This window comes from Choloepus didactylus, chromosome 7, assembly GCF_015220235.1.
Source record: "Choloepus didactylus isolate mChoDid1 chromosome 7, mChoDid1.pri, whole genome shotgun sequence".
In the NCBI taxonomy this organism is placed as follows: domain Eukaryota; kingdom Metazoa; phylum Chordata; class Mammalia; order Pilosa; family Megalonychidae; genus Choloepus; species Choloepus didactylus.
The window spans coordinates 33,607,925-33,628,086 of record NC_051313.1 but is presented as its reverse complement, the minus strand read 5'-3'; the positions used below and the strand labels follow the sequence as shown (position 1 = coordinate 33,628,086).

At 36.1% G+C, this 20,162-nt stretch overlaps 2 protein-coding genes across 3 annotated transcripts in view; one reads left to right on the top strand and one right to left on the bottom strand.

Annotated features, from left to right (window-relative positions):
• The window catches only part of NT5DC1 (5'-nucleotidase domain containing 1), a 91,051-nt gene that overhangs the window by 45,222 nt on the left and 25,667 nt on the right, over positions 1–20,162 (top strand). The window lies entirely within an intron of this gene.
• The window catches only part of TSPYL4 (TSPY like 4), an 84,818-nt gene continuing 79,753 nt past the window's right edge, over positions 15,098–20,162 (bottom strand). The window contains exon 5 of one of the 2 annotated variants that reach the window (XR_005217776.1): positions 15,098–15,497. The gene's annotated coding sequence lies outside the window, so the exon portion shown is untranslated. The remainder of the gene's footprint in view (positions 15,498–20,162) is intronic. The other variant, XR_005217777.1, reaches the window with a different exon arrangement.

The following is a 20,162-nucleotide window of genomic DNA, read 5'->3' as shown; positions in this document are numbered from 1 at the left end:
CTATTACTAGTCGTATTTTATAGCATAATAAAATTCAGGGAAAAAGATTACTTTATGTTTTGCCACTAGATGGCTGAACTACATTGCTTTTTGGAACAGAAGTAAAATCTTAATTACTTGAAGTAGCCTAATGTGTAACATTTAACAAATGATATATAAATATATATATACACTTACACATATACATACACACATACAAATAATTCAGTTTTTGAGAAGTGAGGTTAATTGGAAATCAGAATTGTTTCTTAAAAACTTGTAACAGTTATAGCCTTGCATGATTTCACCTTTAATTTGTGATCTGTTATTTTGATAAGACGCATACAAGATCAGTCTGTTTTTTAATCATATTCTTGCAAGGAGTGTCTGCAAACAGCAGTTCTGAAAGTTTCCAAACACCTTGAGGGTAAATTTAGCTCTAACTAATATTTATTGTCAGTTGAGTACCTTCACTTTATCTTTAAACGTAGTGTTTTGTAGAGTCTGTTCAATTGGAGCTCTAAATGAAAGAAAAAGCTAATACATCATTTTTCCATTTTAATTTTAAGTTGTAAAACATTTTGTTCCAATTTTTAAGTCTTTGAATCAAGTCTTAGTCATAGTTGCCTCTTTTTTGTCAGGCTTCAGAAATATTTAAGTTGAGCCTTATAAAATTGCCACTCTTTTATGTCAGCGACAAACGTCAGCAGTGATTTTTCTTGTGATTCAACCTAATAACTTTCTTATTGTTTTAGTAATTTTCATTTCCTGTGTCTCATGCTATGACCTTGAAAAGCTCCTGTGATCTGAGGGCTGGTGAGCCTTAGTGAGCTGAAGGTTTGGCCTTGAAAAGATTGTTTCCCTGCCTTCTCTTTGGGCTTTTGCAAAATATATGCATAGAAATGCAGTTTGGCAAAATAGCTTTCAGGGAAGGAAATGCCAAAAGATTTTCCAGGTGCTGTTTCAGAGTAAAATTATATGTATTGCATTCAGAAAATGGAGGGTGCATCTTTAAAAATAGGAACTACAATAGTATCTAATTGGAATGTTTCTAGGCTTATCTTGGTGATACGCAAGTTGAAGAGATTGACCAAAGAGATATTCAAATATGAGTATCAAGTTAACACTGATTTATCATTTTTTTTTTCCCTTGAAGAGCAGCCATATAATAGTTAACTGGTGGTTTGGTTTGGTTTGGTTTGGTTTGGTTTGGTTACTTTGGTGTAGTGTTAACATAAAACGTGAATTTTAAGATAGTTGGTAAATATGCTTAACATTTTAACAAATAAAGAGATGTTTTTGGTGAAATTAAAAGATGTAACTGAGGCTTCCCATCTCTTTCCATTCCTGTATCTTAGTTTTGTCCAAAGGGAGGCCTGATTATGACTTGTTTTCTTTCCTGAAGTCTGACAACAGATTCATCCAAACACATTGCACTCCTTGCTACAGTTAAGTATGCTGGTGTTTTGGAATTTTTATGTCAACCTTATTTTAAGTCTCCCAGGAAAAATATTGATTAAAAAATACACAAAACTTCATATTTGTTTTTAAAAACACGCTCGGACAGTGAGGTAGTGTTAAAACCATTTGAAAGTACACCGTTCACGGTGTTTATTTGGTAAATTTACAGGTTAACTTAATTATGAAAGGGAGAGGTCCTCCCTGAGAAATATTTGGATCTTTTTGATGATGGAATTAAATAATTTCTTCTTTGTTTTGTCATATTTCAGCTGTCAAACAAAAACAAAGCAGTGTTTGACTATGTTTATGTCTCAGGATTAATAATAAGATATTTCTCTTTAACGGAGGTTATCTTATTTCATTCCCTGTATGGCTATATTTCCTTGTAGGTGAGGAAAAATAGTGAATTGTTTTGAGAATAAAATTTTTTTCTTTATGAGGCAAAAACATTTTTCAGGATCAAAACAAAATAAAATCTCTTTATTCTTTATCTTTTTTGTTTTTATTCCCTGTGCGATTTCGAATAAGGCTTCTGTAATAGAATAAAACTTTGTTTTTGATAGGGATTATGCAGACTTTATTTGTGGCCAACTGAATTAATATTTGGCACTGAAAAATATTTCTCTATTTGTTTAAATATGGCCTCGGTGCTTTTAGGCGTAAATAGAAAACATATAGTCGTGTTAGTTATATATTATGCTGTTTCCTGACTTTTTCAAATTATCTGGCATAACAATCTAAGAAAGATAATAGCCTTTGTTATTATGAATAACCACTTTATTTAACACTTGATGGTAATGGTTTTCATTTTTTAGCTCTTGTCATTCACCAGCACAAATGCCTCTTCTGAAATTTGTGATCACTTTCTAGGTCACCTAAAGGGCCTTGTGAACCAACATTTGCCTAAGACCATATTTTGAGAATAAATAATATAATATATAGTAAATCCTGTTTAAGAACTTTGAACTTGTCCTTTAAAAGGCTATGCAAACAATTTAAAGTGACATTGAATTGATCAAAATCATGAGTGTAATTAACTGTCAGTATTTTACACATGAATGAAATGAGATATTAATGAGGTTATTCATTACAAATTGATTGTTAAAGTAAATGATTAGATCGGAGAACCTAAGATGGCGGCTAGGTGAGACAGGGCAAAAAAACACCTCTGTGAAAAATGCTAGATAAAAACCAGAAAGTGACCCAGAATACCAGTTCCAGATAGCACCAGCCAGACAAGGTCTGCTAAATCTGCAGGGACCGTGCATTTGGTGAAACCAGGAGTCTGCATTCTGAAATGAGTGAGTGAGTCAGCTGAAAGTCCCTCAACCACGCTGCGGTGTGGGGAAATGGTGCGTTGGCATTTGGAGATGGACTAGTTCTAAAAAAAAAAAAAAAAAAGCCTGGGAGCAGCTGCAGATACGATGGGGAGAGCCACACAGTGAAGCACAGCAGGAGCAGGCTGGGCTAACACCTCGGTGTCTGGCATGGAGGATACCCCTTCCCACACTCGCTGCTGATTGTCTCAGGGCCAGGGTAGCAAAGGGGAGCCAAAAGGAGAAAAAATCCGCACCACTTGCAGCCATCTCCCCAGCGGGCAGGGGACACTCCTGCCTGGGGCTGGACCCACAGCCCAGAGCCACACCAAGAAACCCAGTGTGGCGGGGAGTCTTTCCCACAGCACCACGCACATGCCACAATATCAGCCAAGGACAGTGGCCTTTAATACACCCATGGCTGATCTCGGAGCTGGGAGGGCGGAGCTGTGCGAAAAGGGGGAAGTTAACGCATCCCGTTCAACCATCTTTGAAGCAGGATGGGAACGCCCCTGCACAGCCCGGTGTCCCAGGGTGTCCTTCTACACAATATAAATGCACAAAGCATAAATGCCCAGCAAACTCCAAATAGAATAAATCCAAATAAACCCACTCCAAGACAGATCAGACTGTCAAATACTGAAGAGAAGGAGCAAGAGAAAAGTAATTCACCACATACAAAGGAAACAACGTAAGACTAAGTAGTGACTACTCACCGGCCACCATGGAGGCAAGAAGGCAGTGGCATAACATATTTAAAATTCTGAGAGAGAAAAATTTCCAACCAAGAATACTTTATCCAGAAAGACTCTCCTTCAAATATGAGGGAGAGCTTAAATTTTTCACAGACAAACAAATGCTGAGATATTTTGCTAATAAAAGACCTGCACCACTTCAGATACTAAAGGGAGCCCTACCAACAGAGAAACAAAGAAAGGAGAGAGAGAGATAGAGAATTTTAACAGACATATATAGACTATTACATCCCAGGTCACCGGGACACACTTTCCTCTCTAGTGATCACAGATCTTTCTCCAGAATGGACTTCATGCTGGCACATAAAAACAAGCCTCAATAAATTAAAAAAAAAAAGAAATGAATTTGTTCAAAGCACAGTCTCTGACCACAGTAGAATACAAATAGAAGTCAGTAACCATCAGAGACTTGGAGAATTCACAAACACCTGGAGGGTAAAAATGAGGGGGAGATGAAAACATTCCCAGATAATCAAAAGCTGAGGGACTTCGTCACCAATAGATCAGTCCTATAAGAAACGCTAAAAGGAGTTGAGCAGGCTGAAAGAAAGGGACACTAAACAATTGACTGAAACTACATGAAGAAATAAAGATTTCCAGTAAAGATCACATGGTAAATATAAATACCAATACTACTGTATTTTTGATTTGTAACTCCACTATTTACTTCCTACAGGATCTAAAATACATAAACTGTAATGATAAATCAGTGGTTTTGGACTCAGTGTAAGATATGTAATTTTTGACAAGAACTACATAAAGGTGGGGGAATGAGGGAGTATAGGAACATAGTTTATGTCTCATATTGAAGTTAACTTTGTATCAAAGAAAAAAAAAGATTGTTACAGATTTAAGATGTTAAATTTAAGCCCCACGGGAAACACAAAGAAAGTGTCAGAGAATATGACCATAGAGATGAAAAGTAGAGTATGGATTACGAGAAGTGGGGGAAGGGGCAATGGGGAGTTAAGAAATGAGTGTAGGATTTCTGTTTGGGATGAAGGGAAACTTCTAGTAATGGATGATGGGAAGGTGATAGCATTGCAACATTCTAAATGTGATTAATCCCACTAATGGAATGCTAGGGAGGGGTTGGAATGGGAAGATTTAGGCTGTATATATGTTTCCACAATTGAAAAAAAAAAAAAAAAAGACAGTCTAAATAGATGACAATTAAATGCCAAAGATGATCCTGGATGGGATCTGAGGATGGAGGAGAGGAGGCTCAAAGGGACACAGATGGGACATAAGGAAAAAAAAAAAAAGGAAATATAGAATGTAAGCTTTGTATCAATGTTGAATTTCTTGAACTTCTTAGCTGCACTTCATGGGATTGCATAAAATAATGTTCTTGTCCATGGGAAAGGTATATGTGAATTACATTGTTTGTTCAAATATATGTGCAGCTTGCTCTCATATGTTCAGAGGACAGAGCAATAGATGATGGATGATAGGGAGGGGGGAGGGAGGGAGCGAGCGGGAGGGAAAGAAAGAAATGGTGGTGTGACAGGATGTTAAAGGTGGTGGATCAGAGTATCAGGGAAGGGGGGTCACGGTATGCTGGAGTTCTACGTATGGGGTTTGTACTGTTTTTGCAACTGTTCCTGTAAGTTTGAATTTATTTCAAAATAAAATTTATTAAATTTAAAAAAAAAGTATCAATACAAAAAAAAAGTAAATGATTAGAAATAAGACAAATGTCCATCTATAAGGGACTGGTAAAACACCACAGTGCATCCACACAAAGAAATAATATGCTTCTTTAAAAAGAAAAACAACAAAGGAAGCTTTATACTGAAATGGAAAGATTCCCAAGATATATTAAGTTTAAAAAAAAAAAAAAAAGACTTAGAGTTTCATACATTTTATAGTATCTTTTGTATAAACAGGGATAGGAAACACTGAAAGAATGGACAAGAAACTATTATAAGCAGTTATCCAAAGGTATTTTGGGTAGGGAATGGGGTGGGGAAAAATTACATTGAGTTGAATCAAGTTCAATAGTAGCTTTTATCCCAGTATACTTTTATGATGATGCCCTTGTGTAAAAATCTTGAAAGAACGTTAAGGTCAAGAATATTTACTTGGAAAAAATAATATTGGCCTCCTGTTCCCCAGCATCCTTTATTTTGGGGGTGAATATGTAACATGAGGAGTGATATGCCATATTTGTTTTTTGGTTTCCTGGGTTTTGCCCTTCATTTTCTGTAGTTTTCCCCCTTTTGATCCTGTCCCTCTAATTTTCTGACAAAACTAATTAGCTTTGGTTTAAGTTTTTCTTTAGGTTATAGATCTCTAACTATTTTTTAAATATTATGTAGGTACTTTGGGGTTAAAAGATGTATTACATGGTCTGTGCTTTCAATTAGCTTATGATTTGCTTATTAAGGGATTACCATGATATATACATACAGTACAACATAGTAAGGGATATGTCATAAATAAGATGTGGATAAAGTAAGGGAGGTAGTGATTTTATATGCTAACTGGGGGTGGCTTAATGAGGGCAGAAGGAAGCTTTAGTGGGGGGTGATGATAATTTGGAGTTATTTTGGAATTTGAAAGATGAATTTGATCACGTAGAGATGGAAGAGTGGTCAGATGAGGTAACCCTAAAGATATTATCACTTTCATAATATTTGTTTTTAAAATCTGTATATCTTGAATAGGAATTATATTTAAAAGTGATAGCAAAGGTATCTATGGATATAAAGAAAATAGAGATCAGATGACAACATTGTGTTTCTTGTCCCGGCTCCATCCCTCGCAGCACAGTCCTCTTGCCACAATCCCTTGGATTCTCTGGGGCTCTAGTTTATATAACCAGCCTCACAGCCCACGGAGGAGCCACTTACTCCCTGGGAGGTAGGCATGCTGTGTCTTTCTTCATCCACAGCTTGTTCATTCTGTTTTTTCCCTCCATGCCTGCCTGAATATACGATTCCACATTCCATGACACACCTACTCACTCTCTGCCTGAAAAGACAGGAAAGATACCAGGTTTGGGACTGCCAGTTTCTTGGATTATTTTGGGGGTCTGGTTGGGGAAAACAAAATGAAACTAACCTTTACCTTTATGTGTTCCAGATATTTGCTCCTTTCCCTCACTTCATTATTTTCTTGATTTAATTTAAGAGTGGGGATTCCCCCCCAACCCACCTATATCTCTTGAATTAATTGCAATGCTCTGAGTTTATGTAAAAATGTCAAAATGTGAAAGACCAGTCATTTGTCAGCATTATTACCGTTTAGTGCAACCCTTCATTATTAATTTTTATGGACTTTCAGCACTCATGAAGATCCTTTGGCCACTGCTATCTTGGAAGCTCAGGGTGGGAAAAAGAACCATGAGACAGATTAAAAGAGTTGAAACTATGTTGAAAAAGCTGTCTGCCAAAAACCAGTGTTTGTCATAAAACTAAATAGTTTTTTAAATTAAAAAAAAAAAATATGAACATGAATTGTTGAAGAGATTTGAGTCCAAAGGGGGATTGAGTGATTATAAAAGTACCTTTTTTTAAGATTTTTTTTCAGTAGACCAAAACAAAAAAGCGTATAAAACCACAAGAGAGGGTTTCTCCCTGCCCTCCTCCAGTTTGGGCCCATTTTTTAGCAAAACAAAGCCAAAAAAAAAAAAAAAAAAAAAAAAAAGCCAAACAGAATTAGAAGGTTGAAATGGAGAAAGTGGGTAGAAAGACAGAAGGCACACTTCCATTCAAGGGAACTTTCTAAGAGGGGATCATAAACTGATAATAAAGACCAGTAGCTCGCCTTACTCTCCCTACTGGAGAGGCTCCTTCCAAAACCCTGTGGCCTTTGAGTTGTGCATCTCTTGGACTGTTAACAGCATTAAAATGCTTTCAAAGTGTACTTAAACCTTAGGAAAAATGAAAAACATATTTGTATTTTTCTATTTTTTTTTCCAGTCTTTTCTTTCCATCTTCGATTTGACTTTTCACTTTTTTAGAAAGATATTAGCAACTTGAGCTCTCAGAGGAACTCAGGAATGTTTTGAAGGCAGTTCCTCTGAACTTGCAAGAACTTTCGAGTTTCAGTAGTTATAATGAGCTTGAATTACTCTACTGCCATTTTTATTACATGATAACGATATAACCATACAGATTGTCTCTCGTTGGGAGACGTTCAGAATTACAAAAGTGAGGACAGATCTGGGAGTACTTTCAAGATGATAACTCACTTGAAGATACATGAAATTTCAAGCAATATCCTTCTTGTTAGTTCTGGTGCATCTCCATGGATGCTTTCCTCCTCTTGTTTAAATTGCCTACTCCAACTTCTCTTCAAATCCAGAAAAAAAATATTGAGTTTGTAAATGGTTTGCATTATATTTAACCATTGATTAGTGGAGGCAAGAAAACACAGACATAACAATCTTATGAGACACAGGAAGAAAACTATCATATTGTCTTTGCATTTTGTTATTTCTTCTGAGAAATTGTCTGAATAGTTAAGCCAATATTCATACCCTGTTTTTTGTTTAATCATATAATTGGTCTTATAAACCTCTTGTCACACATTTGCTCTTCTCCTACCTGTATTTCCTGAAAGGATCCCTAAGTGCTTGTTGTTGGTTGCTCTTTTAAAGTCACTACTTTGCCATCCTGGTGTGTTCTTCTGTCACAGTCAGAAGTTGAGAGATGCAGTCGATGGTGATTCCAGGATCGGTAAAAACAATCCACTACTTCAAGAGCCCCTTTTTTGGTCAGTTTTGAACTTTACACTTTTTAAACAAAGCTCTGCTGAATCATATGCTGGCCACCAAATGATGATCTGTCTTCTGATTCATTTCCAGAAGAGAATAAATTTCTGTTGTTGTCCAGCAGTCAGTGTGACTTTTTGAGAAATGGATGGGGATTGGAGAATTTCATTTATTTGATCTCATGTGTTAATGCAAGAATAGAATGACACCTTGGCACAAACGCTTGCATTGGGATGACTCAAAAACAAATCCTTCAGTAGTTTTAATTAATAAATGGAAATGGTGTGTGCATTTTAGAAGGGAAACTTACTTTGTATCTATCTATTAACCAGAAATGTTAGGAAATTACTGGCTCTTTCTTGTACTGGTCTTTTGTTATCAACAGTATTTTTAAAAATACACAATTGTATGTGACTTTTTTGTAGCTTTATTTATTTTTTTCTGTTGTACTTTGTTTTTTAAATTCACTCTGCTGTGAATTTTAGAAACATAACCTTATTTTCCTATAAAGGGGAACAATACCCTTTTCTTGCCAAATCATCTGTCTTCTTCCCTCTTTTTTTATCACATGCTTTTTACTTGCTATCCAGATTTGACAATTTGTTCATATATGATCTTCTCATTCCTTTGTTCTTTATTTCCCCCAAGTCAAAATGTACCATGAATTATAGAATGTCCTAATTGATTGGCAACTTTTCTTTTACCACTCTGTTAGATTTTCTTGACATGATGTAAATAATTACTTTACTGACTCACTGAATCTTTGTGGGGAAGCTATAACCTGTTTTATCCTTATGATCCCTGGAAGGCACACAGCATTGGCAGCCCTTTCTATGTGCTGATAAATAGTAAACACTCTTAAAATCAGGTCAGTAATATATTTTAAAAGTTGTTCAGTTATCATCTAAATCCATAGGAAATTTTGACTAAGTTTTCAAAGGGGTCTTTTCATCTTAAATGTGGTAATGACTTAAATATGTGTAAAAGATGCAAATAATTCTTAGAAATCAATAACATCTCAGTGGTTGCTATTTTAAAGATGAAATGACTGAAGTCCTTAAATGTCCTAATTCTAACCTTGAAATGAGGATAATTTTTTGTCAGTTGGAATTAAACTGAAATATCTTGTCTTTCTGAATTTCATGTATTAATTATTTTTGAGAACCTACTCTGTACAGAGTTACATGCTAGGCATGATATGGGACATATGAAGATGGTAAAGAAGTGTCTCTTGTCCTCAAGCAGATTAATCACATTTAGTTTATTCAGAGCATTCAACTTCCTTAGAATCATCTTTTATCAGCTTTTATTCCCAGTGACTTCTATGTATGTATCAAAATGCATTAGATTTAAAAAATGGTAAGCTCTGTACTTTCAAAGCATTTATAAAATTAGTTCAAATTGAAGAAATTTCCAAGGCAATAAAAAATAAATAATTTGACATAAATTAATTCTGATTTCATGTGATAAAAATCAAATATCTTATAAATTGAAGGGTATTGCTCTTTCTTTCCTTTTCTTAGCCCTTTAACCTCCCATCAGTTTCTATTTAATTTGAAGTATTTATAAACAATATTTGTGTCCAGGGGCTTGAAGAATAGAGCTTTCTTTGAAAAGATAATGCTTTGTGACAATTGTTGAATAGTTACCTTCACAACCCCAAAATTGTGGATGGAAATTATTTGACTCAGCTAAAATGGAAAAAGAAAAAGGGAGAGAGAGAGAATTACTCTGTGCATTTGGTGTTTGTCTTTTGAAGATTTTTTTTATTTCACCTTCAATTTTGAAGGATAGAAGTCTAGGTTAGTGGTTGTTTTCAGTACTATCTTCTAGCCTCTTTTGTTTATGTTGAGAAGTTATTTGTCAGTCTAATTGTCCTTTAAAGGGTAATCTGTGCTGCTCTGACTATGAAGAATTTCTGTTTCTTTATCTTTGGCTTTCAGTGTTTTATTATGATGTGTCTTAGTGTAGTTCTTTTTTTTTATTTAACCCCTTTGGAATTTGCAGGGCCTCTTGAATGTGTGCTTAAGCCCATTGATTGGTTATTGTAAAATTCTGAGCCATATCTCTAAAAATGCTGCTTCTGCCCTTTTTCTCTCTCTTCTCTTCCTGGAACTTCAGTTACCCATATTTTAGAAGACATTTTTATTGATCCTTGTGTTTCTCATTTTCTTTATTTTTTCTCTTTTTGTCTTGTTTGTCTTTTATTCTATTTTCTTCTGCTCTGCCTTCTAACCTTGTAGCTAATTCTCTCTTCAGCTATGTCTAATCTGCTTTTAAATCTATACATTGAATTCCTAATTTTAGTCGTATTTTTCAGATCTAGAGTTCCATTTTGTTCTTTTTATGTTTTCAGGTCCATGAAGAAAATTCTGTATTTTATTTTGTACCTCCTTGAATTTATTAAGCATAATTGTGTTAAAGATTGTCTCATCATGCCATTGTCTGGGGCCCCTCAGATCTGGTTCTGGCCTCTGTCTTTCACCTTCCTGTTGTTTTTCCCCCATGTATATTGTCTCTGTGTGTCTGGTAATTTTTTATTGATATCAGCTAGTGTATTTTTTAAAAGTTAAAGAAAAAACTGAGGCTGAGGATGTGGTTAACTTTCTACAAAAATAATTTACATTTCCTCCTGGCAACCAGCTGGAGCACTAACAATCGTGAATCAGCTTTAATTTGGTTTTAGAGATTGAGGTGATTTGACATTGTACTTCAGTTTGAGAACTACTATTTTTGGTTCACACTTTCTCCAATAGTGTAGTCCTTTGTGTCTCCATGCAAATCACAGAAGGTTATTAGCCTCCAACCTGCCTTGGCAGGCTCTGGACTCTGTTTTCTGTCCCCCAAGCTTTTTGAGGCTTCTTGGGCTCTCATCTACCTCTTCTGGAATTGGCATTGCCCCGAATTATAAGCTGACACCCTTGATTTCAGGCTCACCTCTCTATCTTCCTCATCTTTTCCCTTAAATCATTGACTTTTGGCTGCCCAGTGCCTTTAAGCAGATATTTTTTAAACTCTTCCAGTTTTTCTAATTATACTCAGTGGAATAATTGTCTAGACCTCCATTATCAGAAGCAGGAGACCAATTTCTGCAACATTTTAAAACTGAAAACATATTACATTTTCTAGGTTTAAGATTATTTTAATATGCATATATGTTCATCACTATTAACTTTCTACATCTATAAGTTTGACAAGCAAAATGATTACCTAGAATATCATGATAGGTACCCTAATTCCTATATGGAAGAATATATGGTAGGAAAAAATATATCTAAACCAGGCTTTTGGGGGTTTTAACTATTCATATTAAATACTGATCAAATATTTCAAATATATGCATGATCTGTTTGGCTTGGGGAAGCCTTTAGTACCTGCTGTATGATTAAGCATTATTCTTTCTTTGGGAAATTTTTAAAAAGGGATAAAATATGAGGAATCAAGATTTCCATTTTGGACCTGTTAAGTCTGAAATACTCATTAGATGTCTTAAAGGAGGTAATGAATAGGCAGTTGATCAAACAGTTGATTAGAATTAAAATCTGTTGATTATCAGCATATAGATGGTATTTAACTCCATGAAGGGAAGAAAGTTCTAGGGCTGAGCAAGGGACTGTACAGTGTTTAGAATTCTTTAGGCCAGGGTGGAACCTAGAAAGGCTGAAAAGGTGAGGAGGAAAGACAACAAAAATAGGGGAGAGCAGTGTCCCAGAGCTAAGAGAAAAAGAGTGCCCAAGAAGACAGGAGTCACCTGCTCAGCCATTGGATAATATGAGGACAGTTAATTGGCCATTGGATTTAGCAATATGGAGGCCATTTGTGACACTGCCCACAACAGTTTCCCATTCTCTTTAGTAAGAAGACTAGTTTGAGGACAGAATGGGAAATATGGAAGTGGACATGACCAGTGTGGACAGCTGTTTATTGGTTTTGCTCTGAAGCAGAGAGAAAGGGTTCAGTAGCTTGAAGAGGATGTGTTGTCAAGGGGGATTTCCTCACCCCTCACCCATGATTGGGGCGTAGTCTGATTGAGAAGAAGATAATGGTGTGTTTGTATCTATGTATGTACTATTTTTTTTTTATTTGAAAAGAGGATCCATAGTGCCCAGGCTTAAGTTAGACTTGAGTTTGAAATCCGTCCTTCCACTTAATTGGTGTGCTTGTGGGCCAATAAGCTAGCCTCCTATTCTTATAGAAATAGTTTCTATTCCTAAGACTGTTGTGTATAAATTCTATTCATAACTGTCATGAATTAAATGAGAACTTACATGAGACGCTTGACTCATAGTAAGTTATCACTACACTTGAGTTTTTATTTTAAGTTACCATTAATTTCTGAAAATAGTCTTGGTTCAAATACAATTAAGAACTATTTGTGGATAGAGTCATATTTCTTCACATGGAATATGTAACAGGCAGTTGCCATTCTTCATTCCTCCAAACTACAGCCTTACCAAACTGCTTACTGTTTCCCACAGCACTTCATAATATATCATGCCTCAGTCGATCCACCTGGAAGATCTTGACCTGTCTCCACCTCCTAGCATCATCTTCCTTATTAGCTACCAGGGCCTACTTATTTTTCAAACTCTAGCTCAAGAGTTACCCCTTCCCCAAGGCTTTTCCTGATACTATTCTTTCCCAGATAATTCTGTAATATCCCTCTTCTTCTTCTGTGGCCTCACTTTATCTTGTTATTAGCCTGTCACATTTAATGGACTTGTTGGTTTACACATTTTTCTCTCTTTACGGGACTATAATATCCGTCAAAGTAGGAAACATCCATTATTTTTCTTTTATCCCCAGCACAATAATTGAGCCATAGTAGGTGTTCCATAAGTGATTGTTGAAAGAATTAATAAATGTAAATGTGAATGACCTTTTTGTCACCAAAGTTATGGTTTTACTATTTTAATTTTCTAATCATGTAATTTATTTGCTTATTACTTACGAAAGTTGTTATTTTACAAAGAATACACTTCACAGAATCAAGTAAATGTGTATTTTCTGCTCTGGCTTAGAAGAGCATTATTTGCAGAAGGGTTTTGAGAGCAGGAATTACAAATAGATACTGTTCCAAAAGACCATTTATAAGCCATTTATCAGAAACTTGGAATATACTTTCTAAAACAAGTCACACTGTTCAAGTGTTAGTGGTGGTGATGACTACTACATAATAGTAATCATAGTCGAGGCCTGTACTTACAAATACTTGTTTAAATCATAATATATACCTTGAGGACTAGCCTTTTTTGGGGAACCTGGAATAGAGCAGTTGAACTGGTTCTGGAAGGAAAGCAGGAAGACAGTTTATTCCACATTTGACTTTGCCGTGTTCTCTAACTATCTCCTATACCCCTCTGCTCTACACTGCTATTTCTATTCTACTTTTGAGTCTAAAGATTTTTACAGAACACTCAGATTTTTAAGGCTTTCCTCCCATGGTCGGAACATTGAGGCTGTGTTGGGCATTTGAGGTACAGTGAGAAGCCTTGGAACAACCACTTGTATGAATAGTAGTTTCGAAGTCTCATGTTTTGACATTGAAAATGTGCTTATTCATAACTTAAAGAAAAGTTGCATTTAAATCTTTTAAATATGGGGAAGTTCAAGTCCAAGGACAAGGGTGTTTTCTGATCTACTTTGCTTAGTGGTGGGATAACAGCCACAGAAGGCTGCAACATCTTAAAGAGAAAAGTTTTTGTGGAAAGATTGTGAGGATGAAAAAGAACTAAGTTCTTGCCCTAACTCTACCACTTTCATCCAAACTCTGCATGAGTTTGAATCTTGGACTTCAGTTTTTTCCATCTGTAAATCAAGGTGATTGAACTAGTTGAGCATTTCCTAACCTTTTGTAAATTTGTGAGCCCTTTCCTAAGTAATATGATTCTGTGGTTCCCACATAGAAACTTTGAAAGTGGTATTTTCATTTTTATGTGGCATTTAAGTGATTGAAGTAAAAAATTATATTACATTAGTCAGTATATTATTAAAGATTATACTGTGAAGTTAATTTTAGTATAGTGCTTAGTAATGTTTTTACTTCATTAAGAAATTTTTTTCTTTTTCTCTATAAAACAGATGATATAGGCTGCTTAATTTACTTTAATTACATAAGAAAAATGATTTCTTGAGAAATTTTAAAGTGTTTTATTATATTTCTCTGTGTTAAGGCATCAAAAATAGCCCAAGCTGTTTTCACATCTGGATGGTTGTAATTCTTGAATTTTCACCTTCAGGAAAATCTACTTTCTTGTTTTTATAATGTTCCTGTTTGGCTTCTAAATGATGAGATAAGCTAGAATATTTCAGCTTCCTATTTACAAATGCTTTTCCACAAATCTCAAGTTGCAGGTATGCATAGTCATTTAGCATAACATCATCTGTATATATTTTCCTTTGAAATTTTTTTCCGAAGTGCCCAAGATACCTTGATTTGTTAAACAAGAAATTTGATCAGTCGAATGCCATTGCCAGATATATTAAAGATCATTTTGTGGTGAATCTGAGGAATTAGTCCTTTTAGTGTTCTTCCATAATTTGTTATATTTCAAAATTTGTAGTCTCCATGCTCCGTATCTTTTATCAGTGGTCCATTAAGTGAATAAATTAAACATAATGTGCCAAAAATTATAACTAGGAAAAACTGTATGTGTCAAAACTACATCACTTGACAGTGTGCATCTGAGAGATAAACTGCCTGAGTCACTATGTTGGAGGCTTCTCATCACTACTCACCTGAAAGACACATTGAGGCCCTCAAAATGTTGTCTTAAAGGGAAACAAAATTTGAAACTGAAAAAAAAAAAAAGAGAGATGATTAAAATATTAGGAAGAAATTAGTGCATTTGCCTTTAATGAACGAATCTGAAATATCTTTCCCAGTCTGGGGTGGTGGTTGGATGATGTGGTGGAGAAGTAATGGAAACACTGACAGTTTCTTCCAGCTGTGTGATCTTTGAACCACAGAAAAGTATATTCCGGTGATGTGGTGTCAGGAGATAAGTGTCTGTCGGTCCACTTTAGAGCGGTGATGTTTGTTCATATGGAGGTTCCACCTGAGCAGCTGTGTCAGGAAAGATGCAGGATGCAAGGAGCTGAGGACTTAATGGTAAAATTCAGACCCAGGCCAGAGAATCCTTTGGTCCCCTTTTTTCGTAGATACACTGTTTTTGTTTATTTGTTGTTTTGTGAACCTTTTGTTTCAGAATAAGTTTAGATCTACAGAAAAGTGGCAAAGATAACAGGGAGTGCTGCTGCATACCCCTAATGAAAAAAAAAAAAAAAGAGAGAGATGATTAAAATTTTATAATTATATTAAAATATTAAAATTATTATATTAGCTTGGTACATTTGTCAAAACTAAGAAACCAACACATGTGCTTTCCTGTTAACTGAACTCCAGGCTTCTGACAGGTTTCACCAGTTTTTCCATTCATGACCTTTTTCTGTTCCAGGATCCCACCCAGGAGCCCACATTGCATTTAGTCTCTCCTGGTCTGTGACAGTTTCTCAGTCTTCCCTTGTTCCCCATGACCGTCACAGTCTTGGGGAGCATTGGCCAAGTGTTTTGTAAACTATCCCTCTATATGGGTTTGTCTGATACATATCTCATGACTACACTGGGGTTGTGGGCTTGGGGGAAGACTCCCACAGAGGTAACTAGCCCTTCTCGCCACATCATCTCAGGGATACATGCTCTCCACGAGACTTCCCTGGTGATGTTAGCCGTGATCACCTGACCAACGAAGCCCTGGTCACATCTCCCCTTTTCTCTACTCTTTGGAAGAGCGTCTCTAAGTCCACCCCACACTCCAGGGTGGGAAGTGGGAATTAACCACCACCCTCCTAGAGTGGGGGAGGGGAACCTATTTATGTTATTTGGAATTCTGTAGGAAATATTACAGATATACTGTTTTGACCCCACTCACAGGACTGTTTTCCGGTGTTAATTCTTTTCCTCTTTCCTGAGACAAAACATGATATGCATGTTCAGTGAAATATCCAACTCAAATTACCCATGGCCCTTATTTCTGCAACTCCTTTGAGCTTTGTGTGCTAGAAGATTCACTGTTCCTCCTCCAGTGGCTTAGGTTTCTCTTTAAATGAGAGAAGAGTCCAGGGAAGCGGGTGGGACAAAAGTCCCTACATCCTTTCCCACACACACACACACACACCCATAGCCACCAGTTACCTCCTGCACACCTGCACCCCCACTGGGGGCCCTCCTAGGTCTCCTGTCCTGCCCCCAGTCTTGTCCTGAGTACCTGGAGAAGGCCCCTGGAAAAACCTTGTAAGTGAGTGCCAAGTCCTCTTTGTCAGAGGCTCTCTGCTATTTCTGACTGACATGGGAGCCACACTTGCCTTTTGGCAGCTCTTCAAAGATGCAGCTGATTTCTTCTTACCAGCTTTTATTGTAGCTGATGTTTTTCCTCCAGTGCCCTGTCACAGGGGAGCCAGTTCACATGTCCCACATCCACCCTCTGCTTATTTATTTTCTTAAAATTCTTCCCTTAGCAGAGAGGATTATCTTGGCATTAGGGGCCTCTCCAGATACATCAGAAGTCTGTCTGGTTTCTCCTTGTCTGGCAGACTGTCCTTTTCTCGTGGTCTTGTTTCTCCTTCTGCACTGACGCCCCAGCTCATCATCTGGTCCAAAATGTGAAAGCAGCCTCTTCCTGTTTAATTCTTTTAGATTTCTTTGTGTTCACAGCTCTTCCGTGGCTTTAAAGAAATATGTGTTGTTTAGGTTTTTCTGGAGATTTGTTGTAGTCTCAGCAGGACAGAGGGTCTTCCATATCCTCTACATCCAGACCAGAAGCCAAACTTACTTGTTGATTTTCAGCAACTCCGTATTCTTCCTGCCTCAAGTTTTGCCACTAAATAACGATATTCAGTTACAGATTATGTGAATCTTAAAAAATATCTCATCGTTTATGGTGAAACATAAAATTTGTTCTCCTATTAAAATTGGGTAGGAGCTCTCTAATAAGTGAACTTTGCAGGATTTAGTGTTTTGAGGGAGAGCAAGAACTTTTCATACCTAAGCACAGTAGCCTTGGTGAAAGAGGGCCATTTATTCCTTCTCCTCTATGCTAGGTTTTGCAACCTCTCTGCAGTTCCTACCTCCATATTTTACTGATCATCCACTCAGATGTGAGATGAGGAAAATTAATTTATTATACTGTATTTATTTTAAGATATTCTATTATTTTGAGTTTTTGCTTACTATTTTAAGCTAAAGTAATACATAGAAGGTAGGTTGGTTTGCTTTGCTTCTTTAAGGGAGATTGTTTTTTTCTTATGCTTTTTTTATTTTTATGCTTAAGTTTGGGAAGTTGACAGACACATAGCTTGACTTTCATTCCTCTTTGGATATTCTAGAATCTTATTAGGATCTAATTAGGTCTAATAGTTTCTAACAGAATCCTATTAGGATAGGATTCTAATAGAATCCTATTAGGTCTAATTAGGTCTAATAGTTTATTTTAAAACTAAATTTTAAACATTATTGTTGTGCAGCTCTCAGATACATATAAATGCAGGTTCTCTCACCATGAAGTTAACCTTTACCAAAGGTTCGCCATAGCATTAATGAATTCTTAAAACATTTCAGTAATGTTTTTTAAAAATCTTACTATTGTTTAGGAGTTCCTTTTGGAAATATATATGTACTTACAATGGTAGAAAAGTGATATCTCCTTTGGAGGGGGTATTTGGTATAACAAAAAAATTATGACCATAATTTAATTCAAGTAACCAAGTTAAAACGTGGTATACTTTTAAAAGAAGGCATTCTGAACTATATGTTTTGGCCCCAAATTTGATTTTGAAATAAATATGTAATCAAAAACTGAAATTATTAATCATTTAAAGTGTATCCAGGAAAAGATTTCTTTATATTTCAATAATCTATTTTACTTTCTCTATTTATTATCTGAAAATCCTTTTGGAGGGTTATGATTAACAATGCTACTGGGAAATCCTGTAGCTGGTGAGTAAATACACTTCGGGATTAGTAGTATTCTGAATATTTATTGTAGCAAAGGTGTATTAGCTGTTATGCATAGTAACCTTTGAGAAAGAGGAAATTTAGACACAAACTAAAATGGAGAATGAGGGTAAGATTGCCATAGTTGATTTAGGAGTAGGGAGTAATTAAGATTTTTCCTTTCTGTTTTGTTCATCTGTTGTGTATCCTGATATGACCTTTGGAGACATTAATAATATGTAATGTTATCATTCCTGTGATAAATGGGGTATGCCAGATGTTTTGCAGAAAAGAATATCTACATAATGTGACATTCTAGCCAGCATGAGCTTAACATATAAGGAATACAACATTGGCAGCTGAGTAGATGGCTTACAGAAAGCAGAAGAAAAAAAACATGCACACAGTTTCTGAGAAAAGGGTGAAATTATGTGTCTAACTAGGTTCCCTGAAAAGAACTTACAGAGATTTTTGTAAAATGAGGCACAACATTGTTTTTTCTTAGATTGGAAAGTCAGGAGTCAGAATATCAGACACCGCCATTTACTAGCTCATCCTTGGAATTTATATTTTGACAAGAACAAGTTGAAACTATGCCTGTCTTCCATGGATGCACTTTTTACTCACCCCATTTTAGCTGGGAAATGCACTTCTGCACCCACCCCCACACCCTGCTTTCCTTATTTCTGTAAACCTTTGTCTTTCACCTGCTACTTTCCTGGAATGAAAACATAAAAATCTTTCTTAAAATTAGTAGGTGTGTGTGTTTGTGTGTGTGTGTGTATGTACCTGTGTATGTCTGTTTAATTTGTGTGAAAAAGTTAAATAATATTTTGCAGTATACATGTTTAGAAATTCTAGGGATTGAAGCTCTCTCCTTCCCCACCATAAACTGTTTTCAGCATATTAACGATCACTGCCCCAGGGGAATGGCAAAAACTCAGTTCATGAGCCATTTGTATCACTTCAGAAAAGTAAGAAATTGCAGTCTGCCTTCATTGGCTACTTTTCTGATTTGCTTCAATGGTCTTAATACTTTTTCCCTCCGTCAACTCATAAATGGTAGATTCTCTGAAGTGTAAAATTGCTGACACTTCTTAGGACTTTTGTACTTTAAGTAATAACACAAAAACTGGAATACTGAAACCTTGTTTATATAACATACAGATTTTCTTCAAAATATAGTTTAATTCAGGACCTTAACCAACTATTTTTACATTTGTTTTCAATTATCTTTCAAAATACTGGTATATTTACAATAAATTTTATAAACAAGAAGTGTCTGTTAAAGAGTCAAGTACTAGAAAAGGTCATTAACCTTTCTGTTGCAACTGGATAACAAATTGACAGAAAGTTATGTACACTGCTTTTTGTATTATTGTAACTTTTTCATATATTTAAAACCCCTTTTTCCTCCCCATATGTTTCAGTTTCCTTTGCTGCTCATGCAAATACTATTTAATGGGTCGGCTTAAACAATGGGAATTTATTTGCTCATGGTTTTGAGGCTATGAGAAATTCTAAATCAAGACATCAGCAAGGTGATGTTTCCTTCCAAGAGACTGGCATTCTGTGCTGGCTCTGGTGGTCCTTGGTCCTGGGCTCCTGTGTCCCGTGGCAATGCACATGGTGGCCTCTCCCTTCTCCTCCGGTTCCGCTGATGTTCACCTTCTGGCTCCTCCCTCTGTGGCCTTTTCTCTCTGAGTTTCATTCCACTTATAGAAGACTCCAGCAGTAGGATTAAGACCCATCCTGATTGAGATGGGCCACACCTTAACTGAACAACCTCATCAAGAGGTCCTACTTACAATGGGTTCACACCCACAGGAGTGGAGTAAGTTTAAGAACATGTTTTTCTAGGGTACATGCAGCTCCAAACCACTACACTCCACCCTGTAGACCCCAGGTGTTCTTTCCATATGCAAAATACATTCATTCCA